Source organism: Apis cerana, linkage group LG7 (genome assembly GCF_029169275.1).
Source record: "Apis cerana isolate GH-2021 linkage group LG7, AcerK_1.0, whole genome shotgun sequence".
NCBI classification, from domain to species: Eukaryota; Metazoa; Arthropoda; class Insecta; order Hymenoptera; family Apidae; genus Apis; species Apis cerana.
This window is the reverse complement of record NC_083858.1, coordinates 10040222-10052853: the sequence shown is the minus strand read 5'-3', so window position 1 is coordinate 10052853 and position 12632 is coordinate 10040222. Positions and strand designations below refer to the sequence as shown.

Sequence of the window (12632 nt, the reverse complement as noted above, 5' to 3'; positions counted from 1 at the left end):
GCGTTGTTAGTTTGATTGATTGTTATTAGAAGATTAATATATATATATATGTAACGTTTTTGTTAAAATCGCGCTCTCGGAATAGAATTACGAAAAGAAGGATGAGAAAAAAGTATTGCGCGATATTGCGCGACAAATAACACTAGGGAAACGGTGAGAATCGGTGAACAGATTTTTCCAATTTTTGAAGATGCTTTTAACCATCGAAGAGTTTTGTTACCCGGAAAAAGCCGGCAATAAAAGTGAAAACGACAGAGGCTTCGGTATTTTGAAAACACATATTTCATACCTACCGTGATAGCAGTATTTTCGTGACGATCGTGCGCGGCAGGGGAAAAAATGAAAAACGAAAAAAAGGAAAAAAATAGAGAGCAAGCGAGAGAGAGAGAGAGAGAGAGAAAAGGAAACTCGATTGATCGGTAAAACAAGCGGCGAACAAACAGGGTCAGTGGAATAGGAATGGCCATTGGCTTTGAGCTACGAGTTTGCCGATTGATCGACATCGGCCCCCAAACCCATCAATTGGTCGAATTCGTCCCCCTATGGCGTACCACGGGGTGGACGCATTTCGATTTCCACCCCCTGCGTGCGAGGGTGCGTTTGTCATCAAACGGCTCGGCCATGCTTGAAATTTCGTGCGATACAACCGTGGAATATCGATATTCCCTGCCACCGTTCCAGGATTCCTCAAGGACGACATCAAAGAACGTTATTCGCCAACGGATTACATCCATACGGTTGTGCGTGCACGTTACAATCTTCCTCTGAAAAAAAAAAAAAGAACTCCGCCACAACATCCACGTATCGTTTCGATCACCGGTTCCACTTTTATCAATTTTTCCATAGATAGTCGCTCGATTTATTTGGAGAGGGGAGGGGTAGTTTCACAATAGTGAAGGTGAGGAGAAAAGAACGGGGGTTGGAGAACAATCCCTCCTCCAAGACGAACAGAAAGATCGACTCCAATCGAGGCCAATTTCGATCGTATCGAACGAAAAGAAAGAAAAAAAGAAAGAAAGACTCAAAGAGAGAGTTACTTTTCGAGAGATCGTGGCACGCTGTAAAACAAAAAAAAAAAAAAAAGAAAAAGAAAAAGAGAAAAAAGAGAATTTCCTGGTGAAATTGGCCTCGACGTCACCGAGAAGAAGATAATACCATAGAGCAGCAAGCACACTCCTCCTCGAAACCTCTTCCGCTCGCGCGAGGATCCATGCTGGCATGGCGCATCGTGATTCTGGTTTCCACCAGAATCCCACCCTCTCCGTCCTCCCTCTCTGTCCTACCCTCGAAGAAATAAATCTTCGGCCCGGGGCTCTACATCACCGGTTGGCAAGCAATTTGGGCCCCGACGATAACTCATACATGCATCGATAGTACCTGTTCCTCTCCTCCCCCCACCTCCCCTCTCTTCCTCGCCTGCCTATACCGCGGCGCATCTGTGTGCGCGCGCGTATACGCGTAATATATTATGTATGTACGTATATAAGCGGAGGAAACCGATGGAGAGGATGCAGGACGATGATTTCGTGGCGCGATCTCTCTCGCTTTGGGTGCAAGCGAGATGGCCGCATTGGGGCGAGGGAAGGAGCGACCGAGACGGGAGATGTTCGTTCGCGGTTCACGAACGGGGGAACGGATGGAAGGAAAGATCACTGCCAATTTTTAGCCGGCCCCTCGATTTTGAATCGCGTCCAATCGATTCGGAGGAAGGGTGATGATAATTCTCTTTCGCCTCGTTCGGAAGAGAATTGTTTCGTCGTTGCTCGCGATTATTGTTACCAAGTTTCGCCATTTATATTTGTTACAATTGCATTTTATTGTTATTTTTTTTTTATTTTTTTCACGGAATTATTCTTCGATTGTGAAACAAACGCGTTTAAATTAAGGTATACTTGTTGACGATTCTTGAAAACACTTTTTTCAGAGAAACTTTTAAGCTACGTTTTGCAAATATTTTAAAACAAGAATTTGACTTTTATTTTTTTTAAAAATGATGATGGAAATTTATTATTCGTGTAGAGAAAGGAAATAATTAAATTAATCTTGCATAAAATCTCGTTTCTCGTAGCGGACCAAATAATATCGAAGGAGTCGTCGTCTCTTACGTTCAATACGCTCTCAACATCCGCAAGCGCATTTCCGGATATGGTTTGTACGTTACGTAAGCGTATCGCTCGGTTTCTTATGTAAATCCTGGCAGGGTACATAGGTAGTTTCGTACGTCTTTGCATATAATTAGAAGAGCATTGAATCGACCCCCATCGGACGTCTTTTCACCATGAAAAAGCAGGATGGGACCACGGGGGTAGGTTTTTGCCTCGCATCCGAATCACGGGGACGTCTTTCTCTCTCTTTTTTTCCTTTCATCCTTCACAAAAAAAGAGGTCTCCTTCGCTCGATGGAAAAAGAAAAAAATAATAAAAAAAAAGAAGGGTAGAACGCTCCTTTCCTAACCGGCAGGTACATGTCTGTGACACGATCTAGAGCATATGCATATTACCTGACAATGGCCCATCCGGAAGAGGGCAACCGAATTAGGCCAGTACCGTATCAGCCTGGCTCCAAATCTGGTTTATAAAAATAGAATAATCCGTTTATCCTACTTTCTTACTTCGTCGTTAATTTTTTAAATTTTCAGTGAAATTCTTTGCGAAAATAATAATTTAATGATATTCGTGCCAATAATAATGTAATAACTATTTGAAATATCTTAATATCGGAATTACATAAAATTTAATTCGATATTTATTAATCCAACCCTATATCCAACCTATCTACAATGATTTTATGATTATTAAATTATACATCAACGATACCAATTGCCAATTAATTTTTCTCGTTTGCATAAGAAAAGTAAAACTTGTTCCTCTTTTTTATTTCTATTTCCATAAATATTTTTATCTCTTCCCAAATTTCTTGGTGATTGAATCAAAGATACAAAGAATACAGTTCACAGAGAAGTTTCTCAATCTTTGATAAAATTTTCCAAAGTTTTTCCACACTATTTACCAGTTTACATTTTGAGAGATAGATCGGAGAGATGGAGGATACGGTCCTGATACGGAGCAACCCTTTCCTCCTTGGGCCCCGTCCGCTTCCTTGAAAATCATCGGCATAAATTATGCATGCAGGTAGTCGGTATTGTGCGGCCGCTCACCTCAGCGGGGCCCGATGATAAATTATTGCACATTGAGATTTTCGGGGCTAACGAGGGTACGAAATTTGAATATCGTTCCTCGCGCTTTTCATTCTCACGTCTCTCTCTCTCTCTCTCTTTCTCATAAAAAGTTCTCGCGTCTTTCCTCTTCTTCTCTGCGCGCTGCCATTCTGACGACCTACCTGAGGCCCACAATGATTCTCTGATTTGATTTATCGAACGATTTCTCTCGTGTGAGAAGAGAACTTGCATACATAGAATGACTTTCTTTCCGGCATGCCTTGGATACTCGTACATCCTTTCCCATGCCGGAAGTGGGACAAATTGATGAAACTCGGGGATCTTAATCGTCTTATATTTTAAACCGTGTTGTTCTGCATGTGTTATTAGGGAATGTTTTATTTGAATTATTATGTGCGCAGGTTATATAAAATATTGTACGTTTATAGTAAGCGAATTTGAATTATTTTGTCGATAAAAGTATGTATGATCACACGAATAGTAACAGAATTATCGATAAAAGAAAAGTGATAATAAACTAGTTTATTAATAAATATAAATAATCACAAAAGTATAAAACAGTAAGTAACTTTTATATTACAGGAAAAGATAATAATTGGAATTTTTGAAAAAATTTTACCAACAAATCAACTATCGCAGTTCCAAATAAATGTGAAAGTGATTGAGCGATTCGAATCGTGAACCGGATATGACAAATTCGAATTACAGACACGTGGCAAATTTTCATTCAAGAAGAAGGAAATTAAAGATAGCTTTATGCGATATAATCATACGACTCAAAAATATTAAATACAATTAATTCTAATATCACGAACGTTTCGTTTCAGGAAAAATTTTATCAAGGGAATATCGCGCGAACAAAAATTCATAAATCATCGAAAATTACGTGGTCAATCCGCGAGGAATCCGTTTCGAATCGAGGCGAACCGCCCATCGATGCAAAACTACACCCTTATAAACAATCGAGGGCCGGCTCGGTGGAGGGGTGAGCGTGCATGATGGCCGCCAATTCGAACCCAGTGCCCCTATCACGAGTGAAAATAATAATGAGCTTCCTTCTTTGAGCCCGCCATTCGGTATTTTTTCCGTCATGGGGCACCGTACGAAAGAGGAGACCCCCGAAAGTTAGAGAAAGAAACGTGGCCAAACGGAAAGAAGAAGAAGAAAAAAAAAAAAATAACGAGACTACGTAGGGTTAAAGAGGAAGAGAGAAGGTTCGTTAGAGAGGAGAGAAAGAGAACGGAAGAGGAAGAACCCCACGCGAGTGATTTGCATACACGACCAGCCGGCTGCGCGATGCGAGTTAGTTTTATCGACGAGGGGTTAAGTCGAGTCGTCTCTCCGCTTTAATGAAGTGCCGTTTCAACGACGAGTTTTTTTTTCCATCGTAGTCTTTCTTCTTTTTTTTTTATCGTGTACGGGGTTTACAAAAAAAAAAGACACCCTTTGTGGTACGTGCACGAGGGATGTAGACGGGGTTGTTGACATGATGCGAATTTTTTTGGAGTTGTTGCGTCACGTCGATGTGATCACGGTGATGTTCTGTGGGATGTTTTGTGCGATAAAATTCGTCTTGGTGTAACAAAAAGAAAAAGAAATTGAAGAAAAGCGACGAGCGACGAGTTACTGTTCTTTTATTATTTTCGTTAATATTTTTGTCGCTTCCATTAACCAATTTGACATTTTTTGCGACAAAGATTTAAGATTAATCGTTTTAAAAAAAGTGATTATACACGAAATGAAATTGTAAAATGTTTCGGTCCAACTTTAATGTGAAACATGAATTTATCCCCCACGCTAAGAATTTTTATTTTAATGAAATACGTTATACGGGATTAAATTTCGATAAGGCAACACTATAAATTTAAATCAGGATATAAATATATCTTCCATTCACCAATCCTCGTTTTTTTTTCACAAAAATTGGGTCACCGTCTTTCACGGACGAACGTGCATTTATTCCTCGCAAATTATTGATCGCCGAAAACAAGCGTTCCCTCTCACAAATAAGAAACTGGGCCACGAGTATTCTCCGTAGCCCTCCTCTTTTAACCACGAATTTCATATACGTGGAATAGACAAAGAACGCTCGATTGAATGAAATTTTCCCGAACGTTTGAAAATTTATTCGTTCGCAGAAATATTTGTCGATCGAAACACTTCACCATTCCCTTCGAAACGAGTGTATCGAGGAACAAAATTACGGAAATGACGACACACGACAAACGTTCCTCCTCCGCTCGAGGATGCTCGACGCGGGATCGCGAGTGGCACAAAAGCACTTAACGGCGTTTTATTAATTACTGGTACGAGTTAAACGAAGGAGAATCTAGCCTGGATGGAGGCGAGAAGCAGCGGCCATCTTGACGCCTGCGTGGAGAGGCGCCGCGACGCTCTCTTGGGGCGTCGTGTCACGGGGGCGGAAAGGGGATGTGCTCTGCGATTCGAGGGAAAAGTATTGGCTGCGACAAAAAGGAAAGCGACAAATTTTGATCCACGATCGTTCAACCAAATTTCCCCATCTCCCTCCTCCCCCCATCGTTTCTTCTTAATTTTCAGAAATAATAAAAATTGTACCAAAGATTCGAATATTAGAGTTTCACTCCGATATGACGTATATACGATATCGCGCATATTTTTCGAAAAGTTTAAATTTAAATCGTGAAAAATAAAATTTTCTCCAACGATATCTTAATTATCCGTAACACCATCATTTTGTCGGGACACGACAACGAGCGAAAGAGAGTACAGGGACAAAAGGTTTACGTATCCCTAGAACGCGAAGGAGAGCGATGGAATCGCGAAAACAAGAATATCTTTTTCCGTGGAATTTGATTGGGGCGTCGAAAGGGCTTCCACGCGCATTTTCCCCGAATATATTTCACGTGCACATGTAAATATTATATTATAAAAGCGGGACCGTGTGCGCGTGTATATTCGTCCAACGATGAACATATATATATATATATATAGGCAGATGGGACGCAGACGCCGGCGTCGCGACGTTCGACGGTACAGTTCCCGTCGGACGGTCCTTCGAGATGGTAGGATTCGGTCCCGGATCCACTCTCAGTCCTTTCTACGCCTTCGCCCCGACACATCGTTCCATCCTCTCCTCCTTTCTTCTCCTCAAATCACCTCGAGACCAACCATCTCCCACTCACGCACGAGCGTCGTGAATATTCGATATTCAGTGGATTATAATAATATAGCGCGACTCATCGAATGACTCATCTCCATTTCATTCAATTAAAAATTTCTCAAAATTCATTGCGAATTTACGATCCTTCATTTTGACGATCAATAACGATAAAGTGAAGTGAAGTTTCTTTCTCTTCTCTTCTACGACTTCGTCAACTTTCATCAACACGAATTATTCTCTTAATCCTCGTCTTTTCGAGATTAATTTTTAAAAATCCTCTATGTTTTATATATATATAAATATCTTTAAGTAAGATTGGTGAGAACGGTTCAAATATTTATATCGAGAGAGAGAGAGACATCGATGGATGTTTTGTTTTCGTCCGACACAGAGTCAGTCTCCGAGAGAAGGCAACAGCTGATTGTTTCCCTCTCGCGCTGTACGCGTCGACCACCATCCCTCGAATTAATTACGTCACGGCCGCCACCTCTCCGCGAGCAACCCTCCCGCCTCTTAATCATCCACCCTCCCTTCCACCCTCTCCACCACCGCCGCTCATTCATTTCCACTTTCTCTTTCAGTTACTACGCCCGCATCGCACTTTCGCCTCTGTTATTTACCCTCATTTCCGACGATATACCGACGGTGTTTCGAAAAAATCAAACGGTGTTCTCGTTTGGACGTTGCACGCGTACGAATTCGATTCGAAGAAAGGAAGATCGACGACAGGAAGGATCGAGACGATCGAGTAAGTGATCGAGAATTATGGTAAGTGTTGTTCAAATGAAATTCTTTTTCCTTGTTATATCGTGTATATATACGTATTGAATTCACGTGTTTGGACAGTTTTGACGCGTGGAAAATTTTTTTTCTTTTTTTTTTTTGGACGAAGGGAAGATTTTTCTGTCGAAAAGATCTGTTGAAATCGATGGGTGACGGCGAGACGAACGTATTGGAATATTTATTTACGATGTTTATGGGACGCGAGGCTAAACGGTTATACCTTTGCGCGAGTAATAAATACGATTTTCTTGGACGAGGGGCGGAGTCGAAGGACCGAGCACAGAAATTGATAAACGCATTACGGCCGAGTCGAGGCGGAAACGGAATCTTTAATTTAGAAACTGGAATTATTCCGAGGGAAACTAGTCGACGGTCGCGATCGTGATCTAAACTGGATCATTCACTTTGCCATTTCACTTCATCCGTTTTTTCATCCGATTTTTAATCAACCAGACAATTTCTTAATATCAAACGGTTTAACGGTCGACCAAGTTTCTCGTTCGATTAAACTTTTTTCACGGAAATTTCAATTATTTTGAATAGTTGATCGCGGCGTTGAGATTGGGTTTTAATATTAAACGTTCAAATTCAAATCGAATATCTCGTTCAATTATTTTAAGAAATGTCGTTCACGTACGATTATCCTCTCGTTTGACACGCGTATCGCAATCGGGAGTAAAAGTGTGTACGATTCTCTTACTACCTTCTCACTCTCGCCCATGTGGCTTTTTGGTCCTGCTGGATCGAGATTTCGTGTTAAACTGACACGTTTCCGATGACAAGAATCCACGAGGCCGTTTTGTCGGCTGTCGGGGACAGAGGGTGGGGAGGAAGACACCGGTTGCACTCATCAAACCCCCTCTCTCGCTACCCTCTTTAACCCTTTAACCCCCTCCCTCCTCCTCCCCCTCTACCTTTCCATTGTACTTTATGCATGTGTAATTACGAAAGGGAAGTAAGCTGTACAATATACCACAGTCGAATTTTCTTCTTCTTCGATTTTTATATTTTCCTTAATGAATCGTCTTGAAAATTTTGAATATTTCATCGCACAGATACGATCAAATTATTATCAATTATTCATATATGCAATCGAGAAGCAATTTTCTGAGAAATTGTTTTGAAAATTCTTATTCCAACATAAAATAATTTCAGCACTTATTTTAATGGAGATTGATCATTCGAAAATATAAATTCTTAGACTATTTACAATAAACAATATTTAATAATATTTCGATTAAAAGTTTATCATTTATTTATCATCAAAATATTTGCAATCGAATGCAGACGGATAATTTAATCTTAAATTTTCCCCGCATTTCGAGCCAATACCTCGGGAAAAAAAGGATTTAGAAGATGAAATATTAGTTTCTTCGCGGCGTACTTTTATCTTTCACGGTGTTAGGTACGTATCCACGTAGTAGGCAGCCTCTCAACCCTTCTTCTTTGGCAGAAGGCGGGCGGGATTCACCCTGCGGGGCACCCCGTTGTCGTACCCATTGTATACCAGCCCGAATAATGAATTATATTTTTCTTTTCCATCGAAGCATAGATTATAATATTTTTTTACTATCTATAAAAAGCAAACGGGAGAGAAAAACCGCCCGTGTCGGTTGGCACACCCTTCTCTCGCCGCCGCTCGCCCTGCGCCACTGAGCGGGACACACTCGACGGGTTGAAAAAAGGGTTGAAACTGGGGGGGAGGGGAAGGTATGGCACATAAATAATCAGAGCGACTCTCCTCTTCCTCTACCTGGGTTTGCATACACGTTAACTAACTAAAACCAGGCTGGCGGCGAACAGACAGTCAGAAGGCAGAAGAGACGTGCAGTGGGCCCACGACATATGCAGTGGGTTGACCCTATCTGTGTTTAATGACCCGCTGATATACGCCGCTCTTTCCCGCTTCTTCGCTTCTTTCTTTTTGTTCACCCTCTTCGATCGTTGTTCCACGCCATGTTGAGAAGTAAAATTTTAAAGTATTTGGAAAATTTACGTGTTTTCAAGTTGTTGTTAAACCGATTTTTAGGCCAAGTTCTAATTCTTTTCTTTTCTTTTTTTTTTTGAAATGAATTGAAGAAACAAGATTTATTCTCGTATTTTGCATTGTAATAACTTTTTGCGTACATTCGAATTTTGCATAAACAAATATTTTAGACGTAATATAATTTTAATTCTTGAATTCTATTAATTAATACGATAGAAACGACAGATACGTTGGAACGATCTATGAATCTCCCGAAATTTTGATCCACAGAAAAATTTCATTGCGTGTCATCAGATAGCATTCATAGCAGCAATTTCAATTGATGATGGGATCAATTACATTTATATAACTAAATTTTCATCACGAATTAATTCGAATTTACCGCGTGAAATGAAAGCACAACCACGAAAGCGAGAATCCTCCGAGTCGAACGATTGGAATCGCGCAGCGTGAGATCGGAGCGTTATCCCGTGCATTAGAGATAAAACGAGGATAAAAGGTGAAATCTTTTTTGGTAAACGGCATCCTGGCTCGTATCCCGTTCCACACATGGTGCCGCGAACCCCTTTTGCCGTGTATTCTCCGTCTGTAGCAAGGTCTCGAGCAATGTTTTAGATCTTATCCCCAAAATTATACGTCTGTCTGGCTGTCTGCTACCACTCCAACCCTCAGGACGTTGGCACGCGGTATCAAACGCTAATCGCATGCCACGGCCCTCCCTCTCTCCCTCTCTCCCCCCCCTCTTCTTCCTTCCAATCTGCTCTCCTTTCTTCCGCCCTGTCTGGCCCCACTTCTTCCTTGGCCTTCCGTTCCCTATCCCGCAGGATAACGGGGCCGTGTCTTTCGCGCCCTCACAGAAAAACGCACAGAACCCTCTCTTCCACAGATTTCGAACACACAGAAATTCCTTCCTCTCCCGTTTCTTATATTTCCCGAACATTTCGATCTTGAAATGGATTTAAGTTTAAGGGACGTTTCAATTGTTTCGATTTTTCCGATTATATCGTTTGGATATTTAAATCGAATCGTTTGATAAGGATAACGAAATTACGAAGAATTGCAAAGAAACGAGGAATATTTTCACGTTGAACAAACTTCAATAATTACGGTTTAATAAATACGAAATTTATGTGATTATCAATTAGCAACGATTGTCAAGATAAAAGCAAGATTTTTTTTTCAAATTGAAATAAATATTGAAATGATCCATACTTCGAATATTATATTAAATAATACTCGCGATTGTAGGATCGAAAAAGAGATGCATTTCATTCGTGTATAATTATTCAATTCAGTTTGTTTTCGCGGGATTTACACGAGAATGTAGGATAGTTAAGTTTGAACGGTGCATTAACGCCGAGACGCGTTAAAGTCACGGTTTCGCTACGCCACTTTGCACTTTCATTCAGTAATTTCGCGTTAACAGAGGAGCGCTATGCGGATTAGCGAGAAGGAGACAAGGAGCGTGCGCAAGCGCGGCCATCGCGCAGGACTCTCACCCCTAACCTCTCGTCCTGCGTTATTATGCAACAAGTTGCTTTACTCACCCTCTTCCTCTTTCTTTCGCTCCAGTCGCTCGCAGTTATTAAGGGCGTCGTTTTCATTGGGCAACGTTCCAAACAAACGCGCGGATATTTAATGCCATCCTTAAAGGCGATGCTTGATTATTCGAGCTAATTCTTCGCGAATCTGTTCTACGGAATAATCTTTCTTTCTCTGTATTACGCGATGTGAATCTCTCCTTTAAAATTTCTTCTTTTCATCCTGTAATCGATGCTTCGTATTTCGAAACAAAGGAAGGGAATTTTAAATGATAGTATTAGAAATTGTATTATTTTCATTTAGTTGGTTGGAAAAAATAATAATAAACTCTTTTTTTATAAAAGAAAAAATTGTAGTTTCTCCGAAGAAGTATAGATTACGATAAAATGTTCGGTAGAAATAAAAAGAGAAATATTTTTCATACAAACGTCGGATTTACTCAATATTTCCATATATTTTATCTTCATAAAATTATTTAATTATTAAAATACTCTGCTTACTCGAATAATTGAATAAACAAATCTAAAATCCAACAATAACCGTTTTCACATCTCAAAAATCACTTGATACATTTAATAAATTTCGCAATTTCGTAGAATGGTAAAAAAAAAAAATAATTCGCGTTGTCAGAACAGAAATACGTTTCGAGCCGGTTTCAAGATTACACGTACGATATTTTCATATTGTGAGAAATGTCTAAGAAAAACCCACGGACAAAGAGAGGGAAGGATCGGGGAAAGGAAGAAGGGAAAGGGACAGCGAGATTCCTCAAGTAACGTATTCGAGTCGCAATAACGAGGACGCCCATTTGAATATCCCGCCTTCCTCGCATTTTATTCTTCCTCTCCACGGCTTTTTCTTCCTTTTTTCCCTTTTCTTTCCTCCTTTCTCTTTTTTCCTTTTCTTTTCTTCTTTTTTTTGTCCGCTTCCTTCATACATTTCGTCGTTTGCTTCCGATACCCACGCAACGCGGTTGCTAACGCGCGCTTGTTCATGCGTGACAGCGATACGCACGTGCACGGAATTGTTAGCACGGAACCAGTAAAATTAGAGATCGTAAATTTCTTTTGGACGTCTAGGAATTACGGTTTTCCACTCGATATTCCCGTTGATAACGTTTACACAATGTTTTTCGGTAACGTTTAAGTCAGTAAATCTGAATTGCAAATTATTTTAATTCATTATTCGAATATCAATATAGATCGATATCGTAACGACGATAATATTTGGACATCGAAATTTGCCCGTGATACGAAATTTTTTACAGATATTGAAACCGCCACTTAAACGACGTATGTATCGTTGTAAACAATACCTTGATCTCGAAACGGGATTCTCGAGCCATTTGCACGAACTCGAAATCGCACGGTCGATTGAAAAAGCAGAAAGGAATGTTTGCTGATTTATGGGCAGGGCCGAACGTTCATCCACCCTTTAACAAAGGTCAAGGTGGATCCTCGAAGAACGAAGGGTTAATCGTATGCGTTTTTGCAGGCCCTCCTCTTTTCCGCGCCTGATATTGCGTTATTTCAGCATGCCTGAGCACCGTGACGCGCGTGTAACGTCGCAATAAATCGCGATTATCGATGTCCTATTCGACTCTTTTATTCGATTTCACCGCGTCCATATGCAGATAGGAGTCGAGTTATATGGACCGTGAAAGCGGGAAAAGGCACGGCTGCGTTGGCAATGGAATGAAAAAAAGGAAAACGAAAGAGAGAGAGAGAGGGGGGAATGAAAAAAAAAAGAGCGGAACGTATTCGCGTAAAGTCACATTTTTCGAAGCCGCAACGTGTTTCCACAGAGTTAGCGGATCTCCCGCTCGAAAAATGCTGGGGTTACCGCGGTGTGTAGCTACCTGACTGTTGAAGTGGCGCAAATATTTGACGCTCGCCGAGTGCATCCTTTTTATACCTCGTACAATGCACACGGACGTTGTTGCGTTTGTTTAAGCGGAAACGATTAAACGTCGATTCGAAGTTTTATCGAGTTTCATTCAC

At 40.8% G+C, this 12632-nt stretch overlaps 1 protein-coding gene and 1 long non-coding RNA gene across 2 annotated transcripts in view; one reads left to right on the top strand and one right to left on the bottom strand.

Annotated features, from left to right (window-relative positions):
* LOC107999229 (UPF0489 protein C5orf22 homolog) overlaps positions 1-12632 on the bottom strand; it is a 761052-nt gene that overhangs the window by 47601 nt on the left and 700819 nt on the right. The window lies entirely within an intron of this gene.
* The window catches only part of LOC114577724 (uncharacterized), a 162589-nt gene that overhangs the window by 79190 nt on the left and 70767 nt on the right, over positions 1-12632 (top strand). Inside the window, exon 3 of the long non-coding RNA XR_003698010.2 lies at positions 6902-7088. This is a non-coding gene — a long non-coding RNA (uncharacterized LOC114577724). The remainder of the gene's footprint in view (positions 1-6901; positions 7089-12632) is intronic.